At 40.6% G+C, this 14,864-nt stretch overlaps 1 pseudogene; it reads right to left on the bottom strand.

Moving 5' to 3' along the window:
• The window catches only part of LOC149147740 (inorganic phosphate transporter 1-4-like), a 38,804-nt pseudogene that overhangs the window by 13,562 nt on the left and 10,378 nt on the right, over nucleotides 1–14,864 (bottom strand).

Below are 14,864 nucleotides of genomic sequence, written 5' to 3'. Positions count from 1 at the left end.
ATGCCTGCTACGAGAATTTTGTCTAGTTCTATGTGAACCTTCTCCTTGTATTTCAGATTTAAGTGGTAAGGCCTCTACTTAACTAGCTTTGCATCAAGTTTTAACGTGATCTTCATTACTCCTAGATCTCCAATTATTCCTTTCAAATCTGTAAACTTGGTCGAGAATAAGTCTTGATTTTCATGGAGTAATTCAGCGACCTTATCCACCGTTGCGTCATCCCAGTAGTCTCTAATCTTTGCAAATTTGGGTTCTACCTCCTTACCAATGTTCACCTGTTTAGTTTTCACTGGTGCGGTTATATTAGGGTTCTCAATCTATGGTCCTCGAAGTTTCACGGTGGCCTTCAGTTTCTAGAATTTTAATCTTCCGCAGATCTTCATCTTCCTCTTCAGCTGTTACATCATAACATTCCAGCGCGCGACTCAGCTAAGTCGCCCATTCAAGCTGAATCAGGTCTAAAGGATCCCATGGTATCCTAAAGATGGCTGCTTTCACCTCTTCTAGCACTTCATCAATACTGTCAAAGCCATCCTCAAAGATGAATGTCTCCATAAATCCCTCGCGCAGGAGATCCCATTCATCTGTCCCATGGCGGAGCTCTATTTCTATATACCAATTCATTGGGATAACATCCAGGGTATGACAGAACAGATACACCCACTTAGGTTGTGGCTTTTCTCCATAGGCATGTGTCCACTTGGCCAGATGTGCGCGTGGATCATCCTATCCATAATACTTGTTTGTCAGTCGCATCTTAGGCTTCCCAAATTGTTCTCGCATCATTCTCCTACATTTGCGCCAATCATCAAACCTTCCTTTGTGCGTACCCCACCATCTTGCAGCTGTAGCGCATAGTACCCAGTCCATGGCCTGGAAGCATTACTTTTCCAACACCTCCCCTTCAAATGCATCCAAGAAGGTATCTACCTCATTTATACCATCATAAGTAGGCATATTTCTTACTTCTGTCGACACGCAATGCATTGACCGGGTCATCATGTTGTAATTCAGCGTAGTTACTTTGTGTAATTTATTCTGCCAGTGTTCTATTTCTTCATCGGAATCTGAAATTTAAGAACTCTCACGCTCCCATATAATCCGTCCATCCACGGTGGGATTCACCCAGTCTTGGTCTCGCACTATTATCTTATAGATGTAGTCCAGATCACCATCACTCTCATAGTCACAGATTGGTTCCATATAGCGTGATCCTTCAGCAGGATCCAGGGGTATTATTATGCGTAGTGACTTCTTCTCAAATATAATCTTTCATTTCTCTATATTGATTACTCCGTTCATACCAGTAGCCTAGTCAATTCCCAGGAGCGCAGGGTAGGGATTTCTGTCATCAACAATCTCTATTACTTCAAAATATGCCAACCTACTCGCTCCCTCAATATCCATGGTTACTCCCTGCAGTCGCCCCATGGGTATGATTTTTTGCTGATTTTCCATCCTCTGCTAAATTGGAGATTACTGCAACGTAGGTCCCCCATTCGCTCCCATGTCTGTTTCGGTAAAACATTCGCATTTGATCCCAATTCCAGAATGACTTGATCCATCTTGTATTCTTCCATCTACGTGATGAGTCTCATTTCACGCCTCGTCCTTGTTTTATGATTTTCGATCTTGTGGATTATGCGTGGTTCACCTGACACGGTCCCAACACATCTATTGATAAGTTCCTATAACCCTTTCACAGCCTTACTATCGCGCAGTAACTTCATACAAGTTTCGAGGAAGGTTGTCAACATAGAGAGGTCCATCTCCGGCTTCATTTTATCCTTACTTCTTGAAGTGGAGGCCTCAGCGAAGCTCTTCTTAGCTTCCATGAATGCTTCGCGGGTGCACTCCAAATCAAACTCAACCTCTTTCCCCGGGGCCTTGCGAACCCAAATAATATCTTTTGGTTGTTTCCCCTTGTCATCTCCCATCTTGATTCCACTTCGGAGCACTATATTTACATTCAGATCTTCCTCGCACTGCTCAGACCTCATCATCTGCAGGTTCTGAGTCGGGGGAGGCAGTAGCACTCCTTTGTCACGTATCCTGGCTACCAGAATAGGACAATCTTCTATTTCATGATCAAACAACGTGCAATACTTGAACGATGGGCTTGTTGGATTAATGCAATCATGGGCATAGTGTCCTCACCCTCTGCAATTGTTGTTGGGTTGTGTTATATTCTTTCCACGACTAGCCCACGTAGTTAACTAGGGGGTTAGAGGGGGGATGGAGCCCCCCTTCGTTGCGCCGATTTTGTAGCGTAGGGGGGGTCACAGGGGTTTGAGGCATACCCTTAACCCCACTTTATGGGGTTCGGGGCAGTGCCCCGAAATTTTTGAGTTTTGGACCCTATGTTAGGATGGGCGGACCCACCTATGGTTTTATGCATAATTTTCGCACATGTTTTTGGACGCGATGGTTTTTGGTCCATGGTATTGGACGTGATGGTTTTCAGTCCATGGTATTGGATGCTTCAGCATGTATAAATATGTATTATAACATTGAAAGGAACATAATGAAAAATCACGCTGGTGGGATCTAGGGGAAAATCTCTATGTATATGTGTTTTATGTATTATGCTCTCGCATTGTTTATTTTTTGTGTTTTAGAATTCATATGCAGGTAATTTCTGTATGGGGTTAAAACCTACATTTGGTGTCAGAGCAGTTTTGGCTTCAAGGGGCACCTTTGTTGATGAGGGGTTTCGTTGGAGCCTGTGGTAGACCTTGTTCAATGGGATATCTGCAAGATCGATTCTGGTGGTGAAAGAAGATGGCGAGCAGTAGAAAGATAGAGATCAATAAATTTAATGGTCAGAGTTTTTAGTTGTCGAAACTCAAGATGGAGGATCCGTTGATGGATAAAGATCAGTGGATCAGAGTAGATCTGGGTACTAAACCAGCGGGAGTGTCTGATGAAGAATGGAAGAAGTTGGTTCGGAAGGCAAAGAGCACAATACGATTGTGTGTCTCAGATTCAGTATTGCTGAATGTATCAGGGGAAGCTACGACGAAGGCTTTGTGGGACAAGTTAGGGACTTTGTACCAATCTAAGTCTTTGGTGAATAAACTGTTCCTGCGGAAAAAGTTGTATAACCTGAGGATGAAAGATGGAGACTCGGTGATAGAGCATATGAACGCATTTAATACTGTGGTAAGTTAGTTAGCATCTATTGATATTAAAATTTTAGATGAAGATAAGTGCATCAATTTGTTGTGTTCTCTACCAAATTCGTGGGATAGTCTGGTTATTGCAATAGGTAGCAATGCAACTGCCTTGTAGTTTGATGAAATAGTCTCATCCTTGCTGACAGAGGACATGAGACGGAAAAATATAGAGAACCAGAATGGTGATGCCTTGTATGTATGAGGTCGGTCCTAGAACAGAAACAAAAATAAGTCATCGAGTGGGAGATCCAAATCTAGAGGGAGATCTAAATCTCCAGGAAAACCTGTAAAGGTGGTGTGTTGGAAATGCAGAAAGGAAGGGAACTACAAAAGAGACTGTAAATCTAATTCTCCTGATAAAGGAAAGGCTCTGATGATGCTCCTTCTGCAGAGGCAAAAACCACCTCAAATGAAGGTGGGGATGTGTACTTGGCTTCTTCAAGTACACCTGTAGATCATGAGGCATGGTTGATTGACTCAGGTGCATCCTTTCACTTCACTCCCCATAGAGAGTGGTTCTGTGAGTATGAGAAATACGATGGTGGTGATGTCTTCTTAGGGGCTGATAGGAAGGCTAGAATCATTGGTCGTGGAAAATTAAAGTTGAAGTTGCAAGGTGGAAGGGTTAGAACACTTCCGGGTGTTTTGCATATTCCTTCATTGGCCAGAAATCTGATTTTTGTAAGCAAGCTGGATGATGTAGGTGTAAAAACAGTGTTCGAGAAGGATACCTACAAAATGGTTCAAGGAGCATTGGTATTAATGCGGGGAGTTCGAATTGGAACTCTGTACAAGCTGCAAGGTAGCACTTTTATTGATAGGCGCAAGAATTCTTTGGTTCCTAAAAGTGGAGCAGAAAATCTAGTGGTCTCTGGAGAGAAGACCATGTTGTGGCATCAAAGGCTTGGACATATTGGAGAGAAGGGCCTTTAAATACTTCATGGTAAAGGTATGGTAGAAGGTATGAGTAATAGCTCTCTGGATTTTGATTTCCGTGAAAATTGTGTATATGGGAAGTAGAATCGGGTGAGTTTCCCCTCTAGTAGTAAGAGGACAAAACAGATATTAGAACTTGTGCACAGTGATGTGTTTGGACCTGTGAAGGTGCCATCACTGGGTAAGTCTATGTACTATGTATCATTTATAGATGACTTTTCAAGGAATACATGGATATATTTCCTTAAGAAGAAATCTGAAGCCTTTGACAAGTTTAAAGAATTTAAGGCTCTCATGGAAAATCAGACAAAGAAGAAGATAAAGGTGTTGAGGACAGATAATGGTGGAGAGTTTTGTAGCAAGGAATTTGAAGAGTTCTATAAGAAGTGTGGTATAGCACGATAGAAGACTACTCCATATACACCTCAACAAAATTGAGTTGCAGAAAGAATGAATAAGATGTTGATGGAAAGGGAAAGAAGCATGCTCAGTGGTTCCGGGTTAGGATAGGAATTCTGGGAAGAGGCGGTGGATACTGCATGTTACCTAGTTAACAGGTCACCTTCATTAGTGTGGAGGATAAGACTCCACAAGAGGTATGGACTAGTAAGAAACCCTCTCTTTCACATTTGAGGGTATTTGGATGTGATGCATATGTACATGTTCCAAAGGAGAAACGAACTAAGTTGGATAGTAAATTTGAAAAGTGCATCTTTATTGGGTATAAGGATGGTTTAAAGGGTTATATGATTTGGAACCCAGTCACACGGAAGGTTGTGTATAGCTAAGATGTGGTGTTCAGAGAGGTAAAATATGTTATTAAACATGAAGTCCAACTAAAGGAACCTGAGAAGATAGAGTTTGAGCTCAAGGAGGAAGAATCAGACTCTACAACAAAGGAGGAATCAAAAGATGAAGAGCCACAAAATCCGAGTGTGAGAAGATCAGTTCGAGAAAAAAGGCAGCCAAAAAGGTATATTCCATTTGCTTTCTGTTCAAATTTTCTTTATCTATTACTGACGATGATCCCAGAACTGTGAAGGAAGCAGTAGATTCAGAGGATGGTAAACTCTGGAAAGAGGCCATGGCTGATGAAATGGCATCTTTGCACAAAAATGAGGCTTGGGATCTGGTGGAGTTTCCGGCTAGAAGGAAACCCATTGGCAGCAAATGGGTGTTTAAGAAGAAGAAAAATGCAAAAGGAAAGGTGGAGAAATACAAAGCTCGGTTGGTAGAAAAAGGTTATTCCCAGGTGCCAGGAATTGATTTTGGTGATATTTTTTCTCCTGTTGAAAAGGTAACTTCTATTAGATTAATTTTATCTATTTCTGTTGCTTTTGATTTTAAGGTAGAATAGATGGATGTGAAGACAACATTTCTTCACGGGGATCTGGAAGACGAAATATACATGAAGAAACCTGAAGGCTTTGCGGTGAAGGGTAAGAAAGAACTAGTATGCAAGTTAAAGAAGTCTCTGTATGGGTTAAAACTGTCACCAAGGATGTGGTATTAGAAATTTGATACATTTATATAGGGACTTGGCTTCACTAAAAGCAAATCAGCTCACTATGTGTATTTTAAATTAATTGGTGACCGTATTATTTATCTAGTCTTGTTTGTGGATGATATGTTGGTGGTTGGAAATGACAAAGAAATTATCCAAGATTTGAAGATCCAATTGTCCTCCAAATTCGACATGAAAGATCTTAGTGCTGCAAACTATATTTTGGGCATGGAAATTAAAAGAGATCAGGAAAAGAGGAAGCTCTGGTTAAACCAGAGGAAGTATGTCGAGACAATACTTCAGAGGTTTAATATGCAGGATAGTAAACTAGTGAAGGTTCCTATTCCTGTAGGTGTGAGGTTATCTACTGAACAGTGTCTCAAGACACAAGAAGAGGAAGAGGACATGTCCCGTGTTCCATATGCAAGTGCAATCAGTAGCCTGATGTATGAAATGGTCTGTACTAGACCAGACATTGCACATGCAGTGGGAGTATTGAGCAAGTTTATGTCAAAACCAGGGAAGGAGCACTGGACAGTAGTGAAGCGGGTTTTCAGGTATTTGCGTGGCACTAGTGATTATGGTTTGTGCTACCAAGGAAGATCAGGATTGGAAAAAATGTTTGATATTCGTGGCTTTGTTGATGCAGACTGGGCTGGAGATCTGGATCATAGAAGATCTACAAGTGGGTATGTGTTTAACCTATTTGGAGGTGCAGTCAGTTGGATGAGTAAGATACAATCTATAGTGGCACTATCAACTACAGAGGCAGAATACATGGCAGCCACTCATGCAAGCAAGGAAGCAGTTTGGTTGCAGAGATTGTTTTCAAGTATGGGGTTAGTACAGGGAGCTATAAGGATAGACTGTGACAACCAAAGTGCAATTTTCTTGGCAAAGAACCCCGCATATCATTCAAAGACAAAGCACATTGATGTTCAGTATCACTTTGTGAGGGATATGATAGAAGAGAAAAAGGTGTTGCTGGTAAAGGTGGACACTTTGAAGAATACTACAGATGCATTGACAAAATCTGTGAGCTCTAAGAAGTTCTCTTGGTGTAAAGAGACAATGGGTGTTTCAGGGCTGGAAAAATGACGAGGATCTCTTGTGGCCCCTTTTGGGAAGAAAACAACAAGTGGGAGAATGTTGGGTTGTGTTATATTCTTTCCATGACTAGCCCACGTAGTTAATCGAGGGATTAGAGGGGGGCAGAGCCCCCCTTCGTTGCGTTGATTGTGTAGCAGGGGGGGCAGGGGGTCACAGGGGGTTTGAGGCATACCCGTAACCCCACTTGATGGGGTCCAGGGTAGCGCCCTGAAAATTTTTGGTTTTGGACCCTATGTTAGGATGGGCGGACCCACCTATGGTTTTGTGCATGATTTTTGCACATGTTTTTGGACGCGATGGTTTTCAATCCATGGTATTGGATGCTTCGACATGTATAAATATATATTATAACATTGAAAGGAAAATAATAAAAAATCAAGCTAGTAGTCTTGGTTTTGGGATCCAAGGGAAAATCTCTATGTATATGTGTTTTATGTGTTATGCTCTCGCATTGTTTATTTTTTGTGTTTTAGAATTCATATGCAGGTAGTTTCTGTATGAGGTTAAAACCTACAATTGTAGCAAATCAATTTTCTGCGACCTCTACCAGGTCCTCCTTCATCTCGACCTCAGTGCTCCTGAAATCCTGTCCACTCCATGCTTGAATTCTGGTCGAGGGGTCGTGTTTTAGCCTAAACTCTGTAGGTAGGTGTTCTATCCATCATCAATTCATAGCTCCTGCAAGTATGCTTGTCATGTCCCACCGATCTGCAAAAGTTGCAGAACAACTGTTGCCGAGTTTGCGTATACTTCTGTAACAAGTGACAATTGTCCATGGCATGTTTTCTGGCTATTTGATAGATAGCGCACCACAAAGCAAGTGCCACGCTAGGTCCTTCTTGAGCTTCTGACCTGAAAGGCATCGTTCCTACCCCTGCAAGGTAATTTGTAAAGACTGGGAAGTGGTCTTTGTCATGACCCTGGCTCTTGCATTTCATGTACCATACCTCTTTGCATACCTTTGGCCGAACCGTCCTATCCTGCTTCAAGATTTTCATCTCAAGGCACATATTCTTCAGATGCACGTGGATCTGCTGAACTCTGAGATTAGGATCTTGCATCGGGGTCTCATGTAGCCTCATGGAAATCTCCAAGGCCTTTGCCTGAGCTGTTATCTTCTGTTGCGACAACGCACTCCTTACGTGTGGTAGTAGCAAAGCCACAAACCACTTGCGATGCTATCCATCTGTTCATGTTGGCTTCGTGGATCATACATTTCAGCCTCTGATCTATTTCCAATGGTATCTCACCTGGTAGCATCGTGATCTCTTTGAATCCCACAATCGATTGCGCTTCAGATTTAGGCCTGCTAAATTACCTATTCAATGCTTCTTGGAGATCTGCTACTTTGGCATTCGGGTTATCATTGGAGTACTTAATATACCAGGTTAGCGCACGATCTTGCAGAGCACTAACCAGTGTATCCTTCTTTATGTTATCATCTGTAACACTTTGAGCTTCCCATACAACCCTCACAATGAACCAAAATTGGTCTGGGTCCTCATTTCCCAAGCCTTTGAACAAAGGCAACTTCACTGTGTTTTCCATACTGAATTGCGGTGGTGGTGGAGGTGGTATACGTGAAGTTGGAGGTGATGGTGGCGAATATGGAGGTGGTGTGAGTGGAGGTGGTATTCGCGGAAATCCCTGTCTTATCAATAGAATAGAACTTTGCGGAGAGACCTTCGTTGTCCCTTCTTTGTCCCCTCGTGGAGGTGAAATCAAGGGCCTATGCTCCAAACCCTTATTTCCTTCATTTCTGTAATATTTTCCACTTCGCATAGTCCCAAACATCAAGGTAATTTCATCACCAAACAACAACATTTTAATCCAAGTATTCAAAGATTTTATGTACTTACCTTGCGGTCCTTTGAAAAATAGTCGCTCTACCTTGCTATAGGTGACTGAGGTGTCGACCGCAAACTCAGTAACAAATCCTTGTATAATGCAATGGAGCCAATGATCGACAGTGCGCATGATCTTATCCTTCGATGCTTCCAACCTTCATACTAGCTCTCAGGTCCGCATAATAGGACCGTCAAGTTTCCACCTTCCTTGGCTATTTGCTAGTTTCGCGATCCACTCGTATAGCTTAGTAGGGAAAGAGGTGAAAATGATTTCATGGATCTCCATATACAGGTATTGGTTTGACCACTGTTCTTTTGACAGTCGCAAGTTTCTATTATCTTGCGCCGCGGACGTGTGAATCCTCCTGTCCAACCAACCTTCGATTTCTTTCTTAGTTGGATTCTAGTGATACAACATCACACATCTCTCATGCAGATTCTTGTCCTGGAAACATAACCATTTGTTGGCTTGTGGGGGCTTGACCCAGGTTCAATATTAGTTAGCCAAACAAATCCCTACTCTACTGGCCGTTTCAACATCAGCCTGCGGAGCGCCGATTGAAGTCTCACCTGAAGCAGTATGGGGGGATGCTGGAACCAAGTTTTCGCACCCTTGAGATGGTTGTGATGTCGGTTTATCCCAGCTATACTTGCCTACGCACAGGTTGCATAACCCTCTTCTCATTCTTCAGCACCTTCGCGAAATGGTACAATCAGCTTTCATGCAACCCTAACCTGGCGCTGATATGCTTTCGCACTGCTAGGGAAGCGAACTGTGATATTTCTAAAACTACGCTATGTATCTTACTTGATTTATTAACAGATCTTAGTTAGCTTTGTGTAAATAGATGTTCTTACTTACGTTCACTTAACCAATACATTTACATACATTCGCACATCATATAAGAATTATAAGTGAAACTTATACCCAATATAATAGATGTATAAACAGGAAATAAAGGCACATAAATCGTAGAATACTTCTCTTTATTGATAATTCTAGACTGTTACAGACTCAACCCGCACACTTAGTTGTGGAATTCTAGGCCTCTGCACACTCAGCTACAGAGCCTCTACCTATGCTACGACCCAAAACTTAGACTTCTACTTCAGAGCTATCTCTCATACATGTTCAATCATTGATTTTATCTCCTCATCATGCCTTTAACTACTTAGAGCTTAGCTCTATTTATACAATCCATGGTCCGCGAACCATGGGTAGATCTTTTACAGCCAAAATTAAATTTTCAAAATAAGGGCGAACAACCCTATGACTCTTTAACAACTACACGCTCTTCGACCACAAAATGTGGAGTCTTTACAATTGGATTACAAAATTAGACCAAAATATGGGCTTTAAGCCCCAAAACTACCCTTGGGGGATCCCGTGCCCAACAAAGAAGTAGGTAGAAGTCATTTTTGTAATGTCAGAAAGAAAGAGAGAAAGAGAGCGATGTCTCTGAGGAGAAAATGGTGGAGAAAATTTTGGTGGGCGCATGAAAACAACAATTACTACTGTCTGTTATTCCACGTGAAGTGAAAATCTCTGTAAACCTTGTTTTACCTGGTGAATGAGTTGTAGTTTCATATGAATGTATATTTCATGAATTATAAGTTAATCCTAAGTTTTTATTGTGTTGCTCCAAACTTAATCTGTTCTACCTTTATTCTATTTTTTTTTGCCGTGAGTGAATACTGGTTTTTTTTAAAAGTCTCTGTATAGCTGCGCGTAAATCGATATGCACAAAATCAGCTTCGCGAAGAGTCATAGAGCTATGCGAAATCAACTTTGTGAAGAGTCATAGAGCTGCGCGAAAGTAGCTTCACGAAATTCTCACTCCTTTGCCTCTCCACATAATTTTTTTTCTAACATGGTATCAAAGCGGGTTAAACTCTATTAGTGTAAAAGCAAGTTTTTTTATTAACAGTGAAAATTGTTTTGAGAGAAGATTATTTTTAGCATATTTACCAGTAGGTAGAAAGTTTTTTTTTTTTTTTTTTTTTTTTCACTCAGAAATGTCAACATCAAGCACAATATTGACTAATCCTTAGATACCTCATTTCAATGGCAAAAATTATGGTTATTGGGCTATTACAATGAAGGACCTGTTTTCTTCTCAAGGCATTTGGGATTTAGTGGAGAATGGATTCCAAGAACTAGCAGATGTAGCAGCATACAATGCCTTATCTCAACCAGAAAGAGATTTGTTAAGGGAAAACAAGAAGAAGGATTCAAAAACCCTGTTCTATATTTTCCAAGCAATTCATGAAAGTATTTTCCCAAGGGTTGCAACAGCAATGAAGTCCAAGCGAGCATGGGACACCCTCCATACAACTTACCAAGGCATGGCAAAAGTCAAAACAACAAAGCTTAATGCATCACTGATTTCTCATGAACATAGATTGAATAGAGGAACAAGCTCCTCATTGGAGCATGCCTTCAAGACACAAGTTTCATTTGGTCAAGGTAGAGGCAGAGCAAGATCATATGCTAGAAGAAGAGGAAGAGGCTGACACAGAGGTGGAAGAAGCAGCCCTTCAAGCTCAAATGGAAGAGGAAGCAATCAAAATAGAAGTCAAGGTCCAAGCCAAAATCAAGCACAAGGTCAGAGTTATGATAAATCTCAAGTTCAATGTCATTACTGTAATAAGTATGGTCATTATGCAAATCAATGTAGAAAGAAGCAATATGACATTAGTAACAAACCACGTGTAAATTTCACAAAAGAAAATCAAAACCATGATAGCATGTTTTTAGCTTGTAATGTAGCATAAGAAAAACAAAGTGATATATAGTATCTAGATTTAGGGTGTAGCAACCACATGTTAGGAAACATAGAAAAGTTTTCCAATCTAGATGAAAGTGTGAAATCTGAAGTGACATTAGGGACTGATAGCAAAGTCTCTGTCATGGGAAAAGGTAGAGTTAATATCATAACAAAGAATGGGGAGAAGGAGTACATCTCAGATGTTTACTTTGTCCACGGTTTGAATCATAACCTCATAAGCATTGGACAACTCATGCAAAAGGGCTACAATGTCTTCTTCAAAAATGATGTGTGCACAATTTTGGATAGGCCTCCAAGAAGAAAGCTGATTGTAAAGGTTCAGATGATAAATAATAGAATGTTTCCCCTAAAATTAAAATTAGATTTGCATAAAGAAGGTGCACAAGCACAACTCTCAATGAACTCACAAGGGAATGGAAGAAAATAGGCAATCGTCACACAAAGAAACTTTCAAACATAGGTAAAAGATGAAAACTGGTTATGGCATTTGAGATTTGGTCATCTCAACTTTGGAGGTTTGAATTTGCTGCATAGGAAAGGCATGGTGAAGGGTTTGCCACTCATAGAAAAACCAGATAGCCTATGTGAAGGATGTATCTTGGGAAAGCAACATAGAGAGACATTTCCAGTAGGAAAGTTAGTAAGGGAAAAGGCACCTTTGGAGATTGTCCACTCAGATTTATGTGGACCAATGCAGACACCATCAATTGGTAGAAGCCACTATGTATTGACCTTCATAGATGAATACACAAGGAAGACATGGTTCTATCTCCTAAAACATAAAAGTGAAGTGTTTGAGTGCTTTCGCCAATACAAATATCTTGTTGAGAAGCAAAGTGGACACTACATCAAAGTCCTTAGGACTGACAGAGGTGGATAATACATCTCAAATGATTCCCTTCATTTTTGTAGGGCACGTGGAATTCACAAGCAATTTACAACAAGGTATACACCTCAACAAAATGGTGTGGTAGAAAGGAATAATTAGACCATTATGGAAATGGAAAGGAGTATGATTAAGTAAAAGAATTTTCCAAATGATTATTGGGCTGAAGATGTCGCTTGTGCAACATATATCTTGAATATATGTCCAACCAAAAGTGTCCATAACATAGTTTCTGAAGAGGCATGGAGTGGAAGAAAGCATAGTGTCACTCACATGAGAGTTTTTGGATGTGTGGCATATGCACATGTCTCGGATGAGTTGAGGAAGAAGTTGGATAGCAAGGGGGAGAAATATATATTTGTTGGACACAGTGATGAATCCAGAGAATAAAAAATCTACAATCCATTAACCAAGAAGGTCATAATCAGTAGAGATATGCCGTTTATAGAAGAGGAAGCATGGGATGGAAGTTTAGAAAAGACAATCAATGTCAAAGCAAGTATACCACATGAGGACAAAGAGGAACTAAAAGCAACAAGTAATTCCTCAACAATGACTCCCTCTACTCCTATTCAAGCGCAACAAAGCAGGCAACAAGCAACACCATCAACAAATAATAGGATAGCTTCGCCACAGCCAAGCAAGTGCTTCTCCAAGAACACCACAAAGCGCAACACCAAGTGACATGTCAAGTCCATCTTAAACCAGCACAAGAAGACCAAAATTCAAAAATTTAAATGAAATTTATGATCAAGAAGAAGTTGATAGTAGCAGTGGTCTGAATTCCTTATTTTCCTTGTTTTTTCATGTAGATGACCCAATCCATTTTGAAGATGTAGTCAAAGAAGAAAAATGGGTTGCAGCAATGGAGGAAGAAATAGAAGCAATAGAAAGGAACGACACATGGGAGTTAGTGAACCTTCCAAAAGGAAAACATGTCATTGGAGTGAAGTGGGTCTATAAGACCAAACGCAACATTGAGGGAAATATTGAAAGGCACAAACTAAGGCTAGTCATCAAAGGATACAAGCAACAACATGGTAGAGATTACGTGGAGACATTCACGCCAGTTGTGAGGATGGAGATAGTGTTTGAAGTTGTGGCTATTACCGCACAGTATAAATGGAGAGTGTATCAAATGGACATAAAATCAACGTTCTTAAATAGGGTGCTGAAAGAAGAAGTATTTGTTGCGCAACTACTTGGCTATGAGGTAGAAGGCCAAGAAGACAAAGTGTATCAGTTGAGGAAAGCTCTTTATGGGTTGAAGCAAGCACCGTGCACATGGTACATGAGGGTAGATGCCTACTTGTTGGACAATGGTTTCGATAAATGTGATGGTGAACCCACTCTCTACATCGAAGAGAGCGAAGGTAAGATTCTCATTGTCATCTTATATGTAGATGATTTGATTTTTACACGTAGTGATGATTTCCTGATCGCTGATTTCAAACAAGTAATGAAGAGTGAATTTGAAATGTCTGACTTGGGATTGTGAAGACATTTTTGGGCATAGAAGTGAAGCAAACAGAAAATGGCATTTTTATCTCTCAAGTGAAGTATGTGGCAGACATTTTGGAGAGGTTTAAAATGCAAAACAACAAGCCCGCACCAACTCTAACTGTCTTGGGGTTGAATATGAGCAAAGAAGATTGTAGCAGCAATGTCAATCCGACATTATACAAAAGCATGATAAGTAGCTTGATGTATTTGATCGCCGCTAGGCTAGATATAATGTATGAAGTAAGTTTGGTGTCGAGGTTCATGGAGACACCCAAGGAGACACATTGGCAAGCAGCGAAAAGGATTCTAAGGTATGTCAATGGAAAAAAACATTATGGTGTTTTGTACACAACAAGAAGTGATTTCAGGTGGGTTGGTTACACTGATAGTGATTGGGCAGGAAGTGTCAATGATAGAAAGAGCACGTCAGGATATGTTTTTCATTTGGGTTCCAGAGCCATTTCATGGGCTTCCAAGAAGCAGCCAATAGTGTCACTGTCAACAACAGAAGTTGATTATGTTACAGCAACAACAATAGCATGACAGGTGATTTGGATGAGAGGGATGTTGAGGGATCTTCGTCATGACCAAGAGGGAACGACAACCATTTTATGTGACAACACCTCAACAATTGCATTATCAAATAATTCTGTATTTCACAAGAGGACCAAGCATATTGATGCTAACTATCATTTTATTAGAGAGATGATTAACAATGATGAAATTGTGTTGCAGCATTGCAAGTCACAGGATCAATTTGCTGATATCTTCACAAAGCCATTGGCACGTGAAAGTTTTGTTTATCTTAGAAACTATTTGGGAATTTTCAATGGTGGAAATTGTGATTAAGGGGGAGTGTTGGAAATATTAATCCCAACCACTGCGTTAAACACCATGACAGTAGTCATACTTTTCAGAAGTATTTTTGCAGGTTGGGTCTCTGTTTGAAGATGGAAGGATTGAAGCTAGAAAAGAGTACCGTTCGAACCATTCCTCAACACAACAAATAATTTAAGGCATTTAATGTATTTTGGTAATTAGATATGGGCAAGAATTCATTCCACGGCTATAGACCACACTCCACAAACACCTGCATGATTCTGATCACACTAA

Source organism: Pinus tabuliformis, chromosome 9 (assembly GCF_031772625.1).
Source record: "Pinus tabuliformis cultivar Carrire ecotype Pingquan chromosome 9, CPIR1, whole genome shotgun sequence".
NCBI lineage: Eukaryota > Viridiplantae > Streptophyta > Pinopsida > Pinales > Pinaceae > Pinus > Pinus tabuliformis.
The sequence above is the reverse complement of the archived record's forward strand: the minus strand, read 5'-3'. Positions and strand labels throughout refer to the sequence as shown.